The sequence below is a fragment of the Bombus vancouverensis genome, chromosome 6 (assembly GCF_051014615.1).
Source record: "Bombus vancouverensis nearcticus chromosome 6, iyBomVanc1_principal, whole genome shotgun sequence".
NCBI lineage: Eukaryota > Metazoa > Arthropoda > Insecta > Hymenoptera > Apidae > Bombus > Bombus vancouverensis.
The window spans coordinates 11,193,255-11,208,599 of record NC_134916.1 but is presented as its reverse complement, the minus strand read 5'-3'; the positions used below and the strand labels follow the sequence as shown (position 1 = coordinate 11,208,599).

General features: G+C 40.2%; 1 protein-coding gene and 1 long non-coding RNA gene across 6 annotated transcripts in view; one reads left to right on the top strand and one right to left on the bottom strand.

The window, feature by feature from the left end:
• The window catches only part of LOC117155641 (uncharacterized), a 153,762-nt gene that overhangs the window by 42,970 nt on the left and 95,447 nt on the right, over nt 1-15,345 (bottom strand). Inside the window, exon 2 of the long non-coding RNA XR_013058715.1 lies at nt 5,094-5,189. This is a non-coding gene — a long non-coding RNA (uncharacterized LOC117155641). The remainder of the gene's footprint in view (nt 1-5,093; nt 5,190-15,345) is intronic.
• InR-2 (insulin-like receptor-like) overlaps nt 1-15,345 on the top strand; it is a 109,100-nt gene that overhangs the window by 43,835 nt on the left and 49,920 nt on the right. The window lies entirely within an intron of this gene.

Below are 15,345 nucleotides of genomic sequence, written 5' to 3'. Positions count from 1 at the left end.
TATGTACACGTTTATTCATATTAGGACTCACATAAAATGCGACCATTAATTTGGATCAGCGAGGAAACGATCGACAAATGAGGATTTGCATTTTCGCGAAGAGTAATACATGCAATTTTTCATGGTTTTGCCGGAAGATCGAAATTATTCGCAGGATCGTACAATGAATTTTCTAATTGATATCAGCGTCTCTATCTGTTTGTACGAAATTTGAGGAAATCCGAAAGTAACTTTTCTTTCATCCAGTATAGGATCTAGATTCGATCAGAACAAGATCGCGCCGTGTTTCACGTTTTCGTAGTCGATTAAACGTAACGGTACTGCAAGGTACAGCATTAGGAAAACATAATTATTCGCTTTAATAAGGAATTTCCCAATTAAAATTTCTATTTCTATCTACTTGTATCGATCAAACAACCGAGGAAGATCAGCAAGTAGTTACCGTACTACGTACAGCTCGGTAGCTGTACAAAATCAGAATCCGAGCAGAATAAGATTGCACGGCGCGTTTTTTAAATGGATCGAAGTTGCACTTCTCGTTCACCGTCTACGAACGTGCTTAACTTCTCGCCAGCAACTGACCTTTCCTTACAGAGCCGCATAACTTTACCGGATAATATCTTGGTAACGTAGCCTGCAATTGGTGAGCCCATCGGCGGTGTCGACCCCATTCCCGCGCGTTGATAATGCACTTTCAAAATTCGTCACGCGAGAGCCAGATAAGAGGAAGAGAAGGCTCGTGTATACGAAGGAACGTAAAACAGTGAGAGAGAGAGAGAGAGAGAGAGAGAGAGAGAGAGGCAGGGGCAGAAAATCGCGACGAAACGCGGAAAGTCGTAAAGACGAATCGTCGTGACGCGGCAGCCCATATTTCACCGCCAATTTGTTTCAAGTAGGGCTAAAATGAAACGAAACGGCCAGCCAAGAGACGCTTGTTCGTCTCGAACGGTGGAATTATGCAAATATCCCCGGAGATAATCGTGGAGACTCGCACGATCGTCTCCATGATTATTTCTACGTTCTAAAGATGCACCTGTTGACGTCACGGATTTTTACGTTTTCCATCGCCCTTGCTTCGGATATGACGACCATTAGCGCGGAAGATACGTTAGAAGAAAATGAGAAACTTTTCAATTTGTTGAAAATTGCTCGAACAACTCGTTCTATTCTAAATATAAATATCTTTTACGATCGATATAACGTAAAATACGAACGATCGACGTAAAATAACACTGATACATACGTCAACTGCAATTAACGATGAAAGTAAGGAATTCGAGTAATTTACGTTATATTTTTTTTTTAATTTATTAACGGCAGTTGCCATTTCACGGAAGTACGAACATTACTTATAAATATAGATTTCTTCAAAGACGTAGCGGTACAGATTAATCTAAAAGATTCTGCAGAGATAAGGAAATAGGCATCAATCGGTACCATTTATGATACGATAATTTATATTAGTTTTACGACCTAACGGTACTTTATATTACCGCTTAATTAAAATATGAAGCAAATATGCTTGGCATCTATTTAGGATTTATAAATACGACTTACGTATGCGTACGATAGAGAGCCTCCTTGTTTCCAACAGATCATTTTATTTGGAAAATGGTTTCGAAGGGAAAGGGATCAAATCGTCGATCAAAAACGTTGCGTGGAATATAGAGAAACGGAATAGATAGAGAGATACAAGATACTGCCGTTAACACATTGACGACCGTACGTTTCAGCGTAGATCTTGTTGCCAACCGCTGGCACTTTTCACTCAATCTATTATTGGATAATTATGATACACTTTTTGAGAATATCGTTATCGAATCTTCGTCATATTATCTTAATTTATTTTGTACTCTTATGCGTCGTATGAATTTATTTATTTATTTATCGCCGTTAGATTTAAAAATTGTCGATCTATTCGGTGCATTTGTAAATCGTTTCATTTTGATAGAACGCTGTCAAATATAGGAATCATTTGTTTCACGCGTAAGCGTTGATTAAATGAAAACAAAAAGTCACGTAAACGTGATGATGGCCGATAACAGATAGCAGAGCGAAATCACGTTTACGCGACAGTGGCCGTCAAAGTGTTAAAAGTATGACATTGTACGTATCGTGTAACTATAGACGATTGCATCGAAATCTACCACAAAATGTATGTATTTCGTACGGACACGATTGATGTGTGCAAGACACAAGGTTCGTATGAGATACGGAGGCGGTCATCGAGATTTAAATGGTTGTTCCAAGACTTGAAACATTTGTACTTTCCTCCATTAATTTTACGACTTGGCTATATCGTTGGACCATTTACTTGGACCACCTGCGTGTCCGACGTGGCATGCAACAGTTTCTTGGGATATGCAACAAATTCTTCAGACGCAGACTTCTTCGATATATTACAATGCGGCATCTAAACTAGAATATCTGCAGGAAATCGTTTCGAATGAGCGTTGAAACGCAGACATTTCGTTTTACGATCCTCACATAGTAATTACTAGGTTCGTTTAAAAAGTAGATTAAAATCGTTTGTCTCGAGATCTCGTGTTAAAAAAAGTCGAATTTGTAAGTTCCATAATTTCACGTATCACGTGTATCGTATTAACGCTTCACCGAGCACATTCAAAGCCAATTTTCTCCAAACATTTATTACGTTCGTTATGTTTTACGAGCATTGTTGTAATTTTCTCGTTAGCTTATCGTTATAGAAATGAATAGTCGTTACAGAGGAACGTGTTATACGACATTGCTCGATATTCGGGAAAGAAAATGTTGAAGACGCTGGCGTGATTACTGTCGTTTACAGGTCATCCTGACCGAAATTGGTTACGCGCGAATGGAGCCACGATCGGCGGTTATCTAATTGACACCTTTCGTGAGCAGCCGCGTCGCGACGCGACGTCGGCTCGCACTTTCCCTCTCGATACGAGAGTTTATTCCCTTCGATCGGCTCGTGACACGTCGCTACAGTTTTACCTCCGTTCTTTCTCGATGGCTCGTTTAATCGACCACAGGTCGGTGACCCGATCATTTCTTCGCTTTCTTCGCTTCCTTCCAACCCTTCGCCCGTTAAATTGTATTTGTTCTCGCCACGCGTGCCTCATAATTCAACGTATACATATAGTCTTGTATTCACATCGTAGGTGGAAAGTTGGCTGATAGAAGCATTGCTAGTGACTGCTAGTGACTGGTTTATAATGTAACCGACGTATCTTGTGTGGCAAAATGTTAAAATAGAGCACACTGTGCGAAACGGTAGTCACATCTCTAATATCCTCTCCGTATCTCGTAAATCGGTCTTTTACTTTGCTAACTGCATAAATAAGTATTAGGACACTGGCTTTCTACCTACTTTTATCGGAGAATGCAAATTTTCCTTTAATATTTAACTTTTTACTTTTTTTTTATAGGTAGACTACGGATGTTTATACGTTTGTCGAAAATTAAAAGATACAAAAATATAGTACAATTTATAGAATTTACAGATGCACAAATTTTATGATGTTATTTATTAATTTTTTTTTTTGCTAATTAGGACATGCAATTTCTATTTTTATTTCGGAGTTGAATCGAGATAACGAACTGGCAAACTTTCAATAAAATCAGAATGCAGAATTGCCGTCTGCTGTAAGAGGATTTCGTTGACACGCATTGACAAGCATATTATTATTTTAGTTCATCCGTCAATTAACCTATATTTCAGTTATTTCCATCGTTTCCCGTCGATGCTGTTATCGAGATTTCGTACTTTGATTTTTTTCACATTTTAACAAACAAACAGAATTTGTAATGCAAATGGAATCGAGAAATCACGTACACCAACAGGACTCGCTTCGTATTTTGCGGTTAACGTTAGATAAATATAATTAGTCCGAAAATGACCGAAAGTCCGTAGGATCAACTTCGTCGTCTTACTTCAGCTTCCCGTGTCCCTTATCTTCCTGCCATCCCATTAACCAACTTTCCAGCCATGCTTAAATATATCATTGGCAACATTGTGCGAAACGTTCGCAAGATCGAAGACACTCGAACAGTGTAACAACTTGAGATACTAATTGGCAAGCGTGCGCAGGAAGCACGCGGCGCGCTTCAAGACAATCAAATTAAAACGCGATTATACAAAACTCGGCACGCCGCGTTAATTCCCCCGACGCTTCCGCCGGAAATTGAGTATTCTAGCACGGCGATACGGACACGGAACAGGATACCATTTACCGCGAATTCACCGGCTGCCATGCGACGAAACTATACGCCTTTTATCCTTGTCCGTTACGATTTCACCTTTTCTCTTTATCTTTCCCTCTCTTTCTTTTCTTTGCTCTTGTCCCATATTTGATATACATGTAATTGTTTTTAAGGAAGATTCCAATCTTCCAAGGATCCATACGGTTTGGTTTCGATCGACCGAAGCTTTTAGCGGCTTGTCTCGAGGCAGATTGGTGCGTCTTGTTAAAGAGCACGCTATTTTGGTATACTTTGTGGAGTAGATATTAACAAGCTTGAAAATTGAAGTATTAATCTCGATCGAGCAAGTTCCATTTGATTTATATTAATCTTCGGTACTTGGTACTTAATGCTTCGTGGCACGATTTAGTGGATGATTTTTTCAAATGGAATAAAATATTTTGAAACGGTTAACTTGATTTTTTAAAATTTTTAGAAATTTGCCTTATGATATCGTACATTTTTATTTCGCGCACATGTTTCATCGTTGTATGGTTGTGGAATATATAAACGATATTCTTGCAGAATAGTATTTAAATACTCAATTATACATTATATTTAGTGAAACTATCTTTAACGCTTATTACATGTTTAAGCTGTTTGCATTAAATATCTTTTTCAGATCGGTGCCAAATTTTACCAATACAATCACGGCAGCCGTATACTGTTACAACGACAATGAAATTTCGAAATTATCGGATATCCTAATTCTATAAACGAGCAACCAATTCTAAATTCAAATTACAGCCTGAATGAAATCTCAAGCTCTTTGTCTCTCCCTATATGTCTCGAATATGCTCTTTCAATTCTCGAAACTACTCGAAATTGCCGTTTCAATTCTCGTAACCTTAACTAATGCTGTTACGTACCTTGCTGTACCCCTTCCACCAACAGCATTTGTATTTCTCGTATATTCCCCTCGAGCAAGGTATTACCGATGGCCAATTGCATCAGCGATTCGATACCTGAAAAGCAGAGGAGCATCGGTCAGTTTGAAACGTTCGCTCCTTTTGAGGACGCGTTCGAAAGGTCCGTTATTCGATCCTCGGAATTTCTTTCCCTGGTTGGCCCGATTTGACCAGAGTTTCCAAACACGTTTGATTAATTAATTACCTTCGATTGACGTTTCATTTCTTCGTTTTATTTTTCACGTATATTTCGAGAATCGATTAACGTCGTATCAATTAAACGCCATCGATCGATATATCTGTCTTTTACTTATTTACTCATCTTTTAATTATCAACGTGAAACCTCTAACAAGTGTATTTAATTTTGTAATTGGGAATCTGATCAGAATCGCAGAATCTAATAATAACGCGTTATTACACATTGTAACTAAGTACGTTGCATTTACTCGTTTAGTGACAAATGATTTTATTTCGCAATAGTAAATGTGAGCCAGTAAAAACGTGATGCGTAATTCTACAAGATGAATTGCAAAATACTTGAGGATAAAATAACTTTCCACGAAATAGGAAACGGTATAAGAAATAACTGAAATAGATGACGTAGCCTAAGTAGGTACGCAGTATAGGATGCGCGTACATCGTTTGACGCGCTGTGATTGCCGTTATACTTTTCTCTCTACCCTTGTGTCACACCCTCATTGGGTTCATGGGTCAGAAAATGTCAATTTCTTTCATGGATTGCACTCCGACATTCCGTGATTATCGTTTGTAATATTAGTAATACTATTTATAATCGCTTCGTTCACTAGGCTCGTCGATTTCTTTGCTCTCTAGTAGTGTCAGACTTCTTGGAATTACAGTTGACCATAAATGTATCCGGCCACCTGAGTATTCTCAATCTATTTTATCTTCATCATTGTAGAATAAGATAATAAATTTATTTATAATTTTGTATAATCTCATAATTACGGTTTCATAATTTTCCATAAAATATACCAACGCCTCGATATTAAATTACTTTCGAAATTGTTAGGATATTATATCGGTTTATCTGCCAATAATGGAAGCAAGTATCATTCGCTGGGAAAAGTCGACATCGATTAGAAAAACGAGCTTAAAGCTATCTACGATTATAAATCACATTGTACTCTTTTTTGAATACGCACGGAAAAATAACTGGAAGAGGAGAAACACGTGGGTTTCGAATATCATAGCGGCAGTCAAAATTGTTTAATTATTCTAAGATCTTAGTTTAACTTTCCTGGTACATAGTATAACTCTCGTTCTAAGTTCTAAATAGCCAACTTGAATACTTTTGTAGCCAACTACATACGTCCTTCTTCCTTTTCGTTTTACGAATGTGTCATCAACACCCTCGAATGCTTCAAAATGCTCTGCAAAAGCTACACGAGTTTGAAGCTGCTAATGTTTCCTAAACTCGCGGTATTCCCTTTCTTCCTGGCGTATGTGTATCTCGTTCTGCGTAAGTAGTCGGTTGATTATTCTTGGCGTTGTGATCTCACACAAAAGTCAAGATGTAGCGAACGAGAAACGAAGTGTGTCAAGTTGGGCGGGTCTCGTGTCGTATGTACACTTTATGGAACAATCTTGCAAATTCTAAATGCCAGACAAATCTCGGTCGCGAAGGGAGACTCGTTTATTTTCACAGATTCGCCGAAATTACAGCGCACGAACGCTGTTAAGTATGTACTTCCGACGATGCAAACGAAAAGAACGAGTAGCCGGACAAAGAGCCACCACAGTAAGGATACAGAGAGACAAAAGAGCGGCCGAAAGGTGGACAAAGTGAGAGAGAAAGATAGATGATTCTGTCGCACGAAATCCTGTTAACCCTCGGTTGTTACACGAATGTAAGCGTAGCTGTCCTGCAGACGTTTATTATACAGGCTGCTTCATTTTTACACCGCCAAACGGTATGAGCATATTTTACAATTAAAAATAAGAAAAACGAACAAGCGTTGTATTAACACAGAAGTCAGAAATGCCTTGTTACCGAAAGTTACAACAAAAATACCAAAGTTATAAACGACTGAATTCTCGATCGATCGGCTATGTTTACTGAAATTCTTGTTCGTAGAGTCGTTCGTTCTCCTAAGTACAAAATTGATATCGTCGTCACATGGAATCAAATAGGAAACCAGTGATTTATAATTTTCGTACTTTTCTACCAACTACTCGATAAAGCGTTTACGAATCTATGCTTACATAACTTTCTTCCCTTACTTTCAATCGTAGAATATGCCGACGCTTAGCTCCGCCGATCATAGAATCTGTTAACAATGAAAAACCCTGTATATTCTTGCTGTAATGTACGGTGATTTCAGTCTGCCAAGGCTAATTCCTAGCCTAATACCTTGTTTCTAAAGTAAACACGGAAACCGACGGACCCCTCCACCTCCAACCTGAAAGACCATTTAATACCTCGATGTGGGCGGATGAGCGAAAATTAATGTCTCTTCGGACACGCGAATTGGATACAAAAAGAGTTAACTTAGCGGACAAGAAGATGCGAAACCTGTAGAGATAGACGTGAATCTGTGACGAGGGGGAGTCAGAGAGTCAGCGGAGGGTGGATTATCTTGACACATACGCGGAGCAAACGGAACACGCTGGTCTGTGGGATCGTATAGCTTTATCCGTACGCAGTTACACGGGCCAGATGCATCAGCGTGAAAATAGCTTTAAAGGGGATCGGTTCAACGAACAATCGTGCTCATCCCCCCTTCTTGTATCGAACTCTGATATTTTCTGGACCCCACAGCCACCGATCGAATTAAAAACAAATTATTCCAACAGTTCGAACGACTTCGATCCGTTTCCACGAGCAGACTCGCCGATATTTCCAAGCGAAAAATCCAGCCTGCGCTGAAGCGAATTAATTAGTTGATAGAGTATCGAGGAAAAATCGGAGAGGGTTAGTTCGTTTGCGCAACGAATAATCTCATCGGTGGGTTTCGTTAAATTTGTTGCCACGGCTGGATCGATGGGTCAGAAAGTTCGTTCACTTTTCGGTGAATGTGAACGTTGCTGCGAATATCAGAAATCGAAGTGTTGCGAATTCTCGACTAATTGGCCATCAGTCGGGTTGCAACTGATCGGTTGATATCGCGTACCATAAACGAGATTAATGCTCAAGGTGGAGGTGAATTAAAGATGCGGAGTAGCAGTGCGTTTAGTTTATTTATTTTCACTCTTTAATATACACCAAGAGAATCGCCAGCAAGTTAAGATGCAGAATAATATTATGTTTAGTTAATTTAGTTGCACTGTTTAGTAACACGAACAGTATGACGCTCTGACGAAGATCGTTGTAAGAATTCTCAAGAAGCTTCGCTTGGTCCTTATTTACTAACTCTCCGTCCCTGGTCTTTCCTTCTTACCATGTTTTTTATGGCAGGAAAATCTATTCCTTCCAGTCTTGTAATTGTGTACCCTCGTGGGCACATATTCTCTGATGGAGCACATTGATACCAGATGTGTATTTTAGAGCGGACCCAAGGAGCCCTTAGGGTGTTAAATAGCCTCTTGATGAGGTCCGCATCGTAAAGTTTACTTGGAAGGTAGGAAATTCGGATTTTCCCCCCAAAAAAGCGCAGATGCGCTGTCCAGGTCATAAACGGACGGTCACTTCAAATCCAAAACACGAAGTACATACTCGTTTTAGGTATATCTTATTTCTGGTTAAAAAAGTGGAATTCTAATAGAACGTATTAACGATTAAAGTTATTAAATTGACAAATATAATTAAAATAGAGCGTAACAATTGGTGGCACGTGGAATGGCAATCGCTTGTTAGGGTTTAAAATATTGTCTTACATTTTTGCTGTGGCACGAGACGAATCTGGCCTCATGTGTAGCCGGAACTCTATTTCAGCGTGAAATAGCTATGACGGTTGCGTTTGTTATATGTGTTACGCGTGACTCGTTAGAATTCCTCTTGACGAAAATAGTTTCGAGAAATGACGAGAGTAAAGAAAACGCTTCGTTTGAAAGTAAGGGTATGCGCAAATATTTTTGGTAGCCATTGTATGCACGGAGCGAGATATTACTGTGGATGCAACAGAGGGTGAGGACATTACAACGCGGAGAAAAATTAAGAAAAAGAAGTTGCCTGGCTTTGTCGCCGAAAGTTGCGCTACGTTTTATGTGCCAAAGCAACGTGCCGAGTGAAAGGGTTAGAAGAAGTAGTGAATCACGCGTCATCTGAATTCCTCGGCGATGTTTCTCCGCGTTAAACCGGCCGCGGAGGCTCCCGAGGCCAACCAAGAGACTAGCGTGAACCCGACCCGATTGGTGCCAGTCAACGATCAGCATCCCGGTTCGCTCGAGACGAGTTTAATACGTCAGTCGACCGCGAGGTCGAGCCCGATTGATTACAATTCTCGAAATTATCGCGGGAAATCGTGAGAAATGCAATCGCCTCACCCTGACAAAGAGATCGCTCCGATTGTTGAGCGCTGATGGAGCTTTATGAACAGATGCTGCGATGAAAAGTATCCGAGCTGTATATAGTGGTTTTCACAGACGCCAGATAATGTGTGTTTTAACACACGCTTCGATCGTCATGGTGGTCATCGCGTCATCTTTAAATTCATTAGAACGATTAAGACGAGATGAATTTTATGGACTAAACAATTTTCAGCAACGACTTGGATCGCATCGTCGGGAAAAAGTGGCCGAGTGTAATATTTTGCAGAAATGAAACGTTACGGTACGGTATATTTAAGTCCATTGCAACTGTCAGGGCAAAGTACATAAAATTCACGTGGCAGAGTTGACCTATTAATCAAATCGGAGTTAACGTACCAGACAGATTCGTAATCCTAGCGATGAGTTTGCTCGGTTGACAGATTAATGAAATGTAAGATAAATGTGACGCAAGGAGCATCGATTCTAGAGATTATTAACGCATAAAACACTGTCCAGTAAATTGTGCGGCGCCAGTTCTCTCGACAATTATCAGAACGAATTAACAGAAAATAATATCGCATTTAAATCGATATACCTAACATTTAACCTATTTCCAACAAGTATCTCGTACGAGGGCAGATTGAGAAATTACCGAAATCACCGCTGTATGTTGCTTTATTTGTTTCGTCATCGTCATCGCGGAAGCTTATCAATCTGCCCTCGAACACATTTTCAGATCCGTTTCAAATTTTACCAATATGGTCAGGATACTCGTGTCCCGTTGCGGTGCTAATGCGATTTCAAGATCTTTTGCACCATATATACGCAAAGAGTTTCGAAGGATGTTCGAATACTTTTTTTTGAATTACGGTATAACAGATTTTTACGAGCTTACGCATTGCAATCTTCGGATGTTTCATTCGCCAGACCGGTTAGCTCGCCCGAATACGCATCCATCGTATACACGGCCTTTTCGTTCATAATCTGGCGAAATAAAGCTCGCGCGATCCAACTCATCGCCTCTCGACACAGTAGACAATCAGTAAGCGATTCTCGCAGTGGAATGTCGTCGAGATAGAGTTCAAGACGTCTTTGTCGCTACTAGCCACATCCAACGGTTCACATTCCGTCGTTCGCGTGCTTTGCCACGTGTCCCGACGATCACCAACGATCACCAACGATCGCCAATTGCCACGGACCCTTCACGTCCGTCTACAAACTACGCTTGCAAGCTTTTATCAAATCAAACAGACCGATTTTTACCCCACTCTCGAGAAAACGTATCGTGCGTAGCAATCAAGCGTTTCAGAAGTCACATTGATCAATCGCATAAATTGAAAAGTAAGTACGTAGAAGCAATGGACGTTACAAACAGGCGGCCAGGCCGCGATCGGACAAGTTGTCTTTCGTTCGACACGGCGGCGTTTAATAAAATCGTGACATTCTTAAACGAGCCGCGGTCTTTAGGGTTAAAACCAGTTTTTAAGACGTCGTGTTTACGCCGCAGCTTCTCGCTTTAAACTACGTGTTTCTGAAATTTACCTTACAGTATACCATTACTTGTGTCATCTAAATAATTCGTCGGTAAGTAATTTGTTTCTTGAAACTTGAATATCGATCGAGCGTTCGTGTAATGAAATTAAGAAATTTAATATACAGAGGAGTTGACCAGTTTCCGCTTCTGAAAGGTTCGTATATTACTCGATCGGAAAACTTGCTTCGATCGTTTATCGTTTTATACAGATTGCTCGGTTCGGACAAAGATTTGCAGATTCGTTGTACGTACCAATAACTTGAAATCCTGGCGATCATATCATTTCGACGAGTTCAATGTACAAATTTAGGAACATAGTTTCAAAGTACGAAACACAGCTTTGCAGCATGCGATAAGAAAAAACGATTTCTCATCCCTCCAAACACAAATATTTCCTTAGGTCAGCTGCAAGAGACGAACAGAGAGAAGAAGAAAAGAATAAAACGAACTTGGTGGGGTCGTAATTAGCGACTTTAGTTTGTCGGATGGAAAATTTCTTATTCTCAGTCGGATAAAGAGTCAGTGCAGAAAATAGGAGATCAAGCGGGCAATTATCCTCACGGGTAAGTTACGCGTAGAATCGCGTGTTATTTCGCGTTGTATTCCACTTTGGAACAATGACGAATACGATGACACCGACGAACATTGTTTTAATGGGATGCAGCTACACTTAGAAAGTCAATGTTCCAGCACTGCTTCTCCCTCTCTCTCTCTCTCTCTCTCTCTCTCTCTCGATAGAAGTATTCGCTCGAATTTAAGATGCGGCGCGCAGTTTCGAACGAGATAAAATCCAGAAACCAGGGAGGGAACGCAGTCTCTCGAGAAATGAACGTAATCCTCGAGCCTTCTGCTCATCAAGAATATGCCTTTAATTAAACGTTGGACGATTGTCAAACGAAATATAATTCGTTCGTCTCGACCGCGACCTCGCATCGAGAAGTTCGAATTCCTTCGGAAAGCTCATCGACCACGACCAACTGAAATTTCGTATAATTTCGCTCGCGTTATTATACGAAGAGCGACTCGTCTCTGTGCTGGATTCGCCGCTGCTCGCCGTCGAAAATAGTTCGGCGCCGGCGACGACGTGTCTCGTGAACTGCAACGCACTACGGGCATAAATTCGTTCACCCGACACTCGCGGACCTACTTACTTTAAAGCTGCGCGGTCCGAAAGTGTAGGAAATAGAACGCGCGTTGCGGCGAACCAACGATCCCGCCGCAATCGACAACTTCATCGACACGATCCTCCTTTAATTGAGAAATACGCTTGTCGGAAATAGAATGTAACGCGAGTGGCGTCGATTTGAAACGTTCGCTATGCGATAGAAGAATCGTGGAGTGTTTCGCGGATTTTTCTTTTTTCTTTTTTATCGTACGACGATCGAAGAATGACGAACAGGATCTTCGACGTGTTTTTTTTAAATTTCCAGACTTTGTCTAAATTCTGGTTCACGTCTTAGACACATTTGTACCAATCAGAATGCCTGTTTGTTTCTTCATTTCAAATAAGTCGAACAGTCGGAAGCGCGTCTACCTCTGATTTCGATTTTTCACACTTCGCCAAGATGGTGAATATTCTTGAAACGTTAACAAACTTGCGTGCGAAGGTCAACGTAGAAGAGTCTTGTAATCTCTTTGAGAGGAAAATAGCCCCTGCCCCCCAAAGAAGAGAAACGAAATTCTAAACTGAAACAAACCCTTTAAATGGGTTAACTCCGCTTCTCGATATTCGTTCAGCCTCGATTTGGTGGACGAAAGCAGCGATTTCGGTTGGCGCAAAGTAGGAGAGAGGACGACCGTGCGATGTAGCACTCGAAGAGTTAACGATGACGCTGCTCGTGCCACGAGATCGATAAGTTTCAACGTCGGAGCGTTCGTCGCAGGCTCAGGTCAGCGAACGTCGCGACCGAATTTCACCACGGCCCGTTTAACCCGGTTTTATTCCCTCGTGCTCCATCTTCGTTCGCCGCAAATTCCAAACGGATTAGGAAAAACGGTGATAAACAAATTTTCAACGTTCGGTCGAATACATTGTAGTTAACCGTGGAAAGGCTCGAATTTGTCGGCCAACATAAATCAACGTCGTTACGACAAAGCAACAAGGCATATCCGACAGTCAGCGTTCATTAGTTGCAGTCAGCGACTGGCATGTTGCAAGCAGTTAAACAACATTAACGGCTCGTTCATCGACTTTCGTCGCTGGATCGTTTCGCAGCGCGTTCCGCGTCTAATTGTTCAGCTGTTCGCACGTGCAACTTTCGTGGCAACTTCCACAAACTCGACCGCCGATGACTCGTTTCGAGCCACCCCCGAATCGAAATACGATAAGCGGTTTTGCATCGATTTGTGGAATTTATTGCGGAATTTACGATGCTTTATGATGCGAACAAAGTTTCTACGTAAGTACGTATTAACGTACTTTATGAATATTGGTATAGTACGATATAGTGTTTTATACCAATCATTAAAAAAAAACAAAAAAATTGCGTTGATAAAACATAGTCCAATAAATTGCGCGTAATAGGAACGTAGCAGGAAATAACGATATTTCAAGTCTAATCCTGTTAAACTATTTACTGTCGAAGAAATATGAAATGGCCAAGATCTTTGTGTCATCGAGCGAAAGAAAATTAGGATATTTTTGTATGGCAGTGATAATGAAAATTAGTAAGTTTTGATATTGTGCATTTTTTTGAATATTTAGTATTATTCTTACATGTCACCTTGTTTCTATCATTATTTTCCATTAGAACAACGTGGAAAGGGTAAAACAGAGTTGGTATACTTTTAAGGTCGAGAATTCTTTAAATTCGGAGCAACTAATCATCGAAAAAAATAAGGATAGATTGCAAGAATTTCTGAGAAAATTTCAACGTTCGACAAATTCTTCTCTACATTTCTGACACCTGAGCAGCTCGTTTATCCCAATGCTAAACTACCACGATTATCAATAATTATACATAGATACGTAAGCTTGAAGCGTATACACGGATTTTGTCATAATCGTAATAACAGCTTTTGTAGAATTTTATCAATCTACTTTATTGATTACCGCACTATAAAAAAAAAGCTGAAGTACACAAACGTCCCTAAGGATCGTTTCCCACGGAAATGTACATATTTTGTAACCCCTATACAGTTGCACGCGTCATCGTCGTAAGGATGCTAAATTTACGACCCCTTACGCGTTCCAGATTTATTTATGGTTCCCGTTACCATGACTTTAAAATCGCAAGCGACGTTATAAAACGTCGCCGTGTCTCGAACTTAACGGAACCGTACAATTTTGTTCGCCGATTCAGATTGCTATCGTTGCTGGCAATAAATCGATAGAGAAATATACGCGTCTGGCGTTAGAGATTTCGGTAGTTTACCGAGTATCAATTATCGTGGAGTATCCGCGAAGGTGCGAGGAGCCGTGACTCAACGATTATCGAGCCTGATACCAGATAATTTAAGATAACGTACCGTTTAACGAACTCGAGCTTTATTACGTGAAAGCGGAAGTATTTAATTGATTGCGAATCCAGATGCGATGTACCTATAGCTTTTTAATCGATTCTGTCTGGATTATTAATCCTCTCGCGATGGAATTTTCCTTGCTTGCGAGAAAAATTGCTTTTTTCTTTTTTTTTTTAATTAGTTATCGTTGACAGAGACGCAATATTTCGAATGGTTCTGCAAGGCGGATGTAACACACGAAAATATAATTGGTTGTGTAATACGTACAGGAGATCGAAGGAGGAATGTATAATTATTTCAAGTTACAGGCAGGAAGTTGTTAGGTAGAGTTGTTAGAAAATTGTTATTAGATAGAGAAATGTCAAGCGAAAGAGTCGTTCTTTCTTTTCTTTTTTTTTTTTTCAAAAATAACATCGTATAATTTCGACGCGTTAATCGACGCAGCTTGTTACTTCACATAAAAAAATTTATAGAAATTTCTTTAATTTCGGTATTATCAGATGATTTTGTTAAGCTTATCTGCATCCATGTTTTCTTAGTTGTGTCCATAAACAAATAAATTTACGTATACATTTCAACAGAGTAAATATTCCGTACGCATAATATCATAACTTTTCTCTACTTTTTTCAATTTACGAGCCTCTCGAATAAGATATCCGGCCAACTGATATAAACACCGGGCCATAGATGCACGCTGAAATGGTAATGGAAAACTAGTAGCGAGCTGAAGTTGTAAAGGAAAAGTCGAGACGTGGGCGTACGGGCAAGTAGAGAGGCGAGTAGCG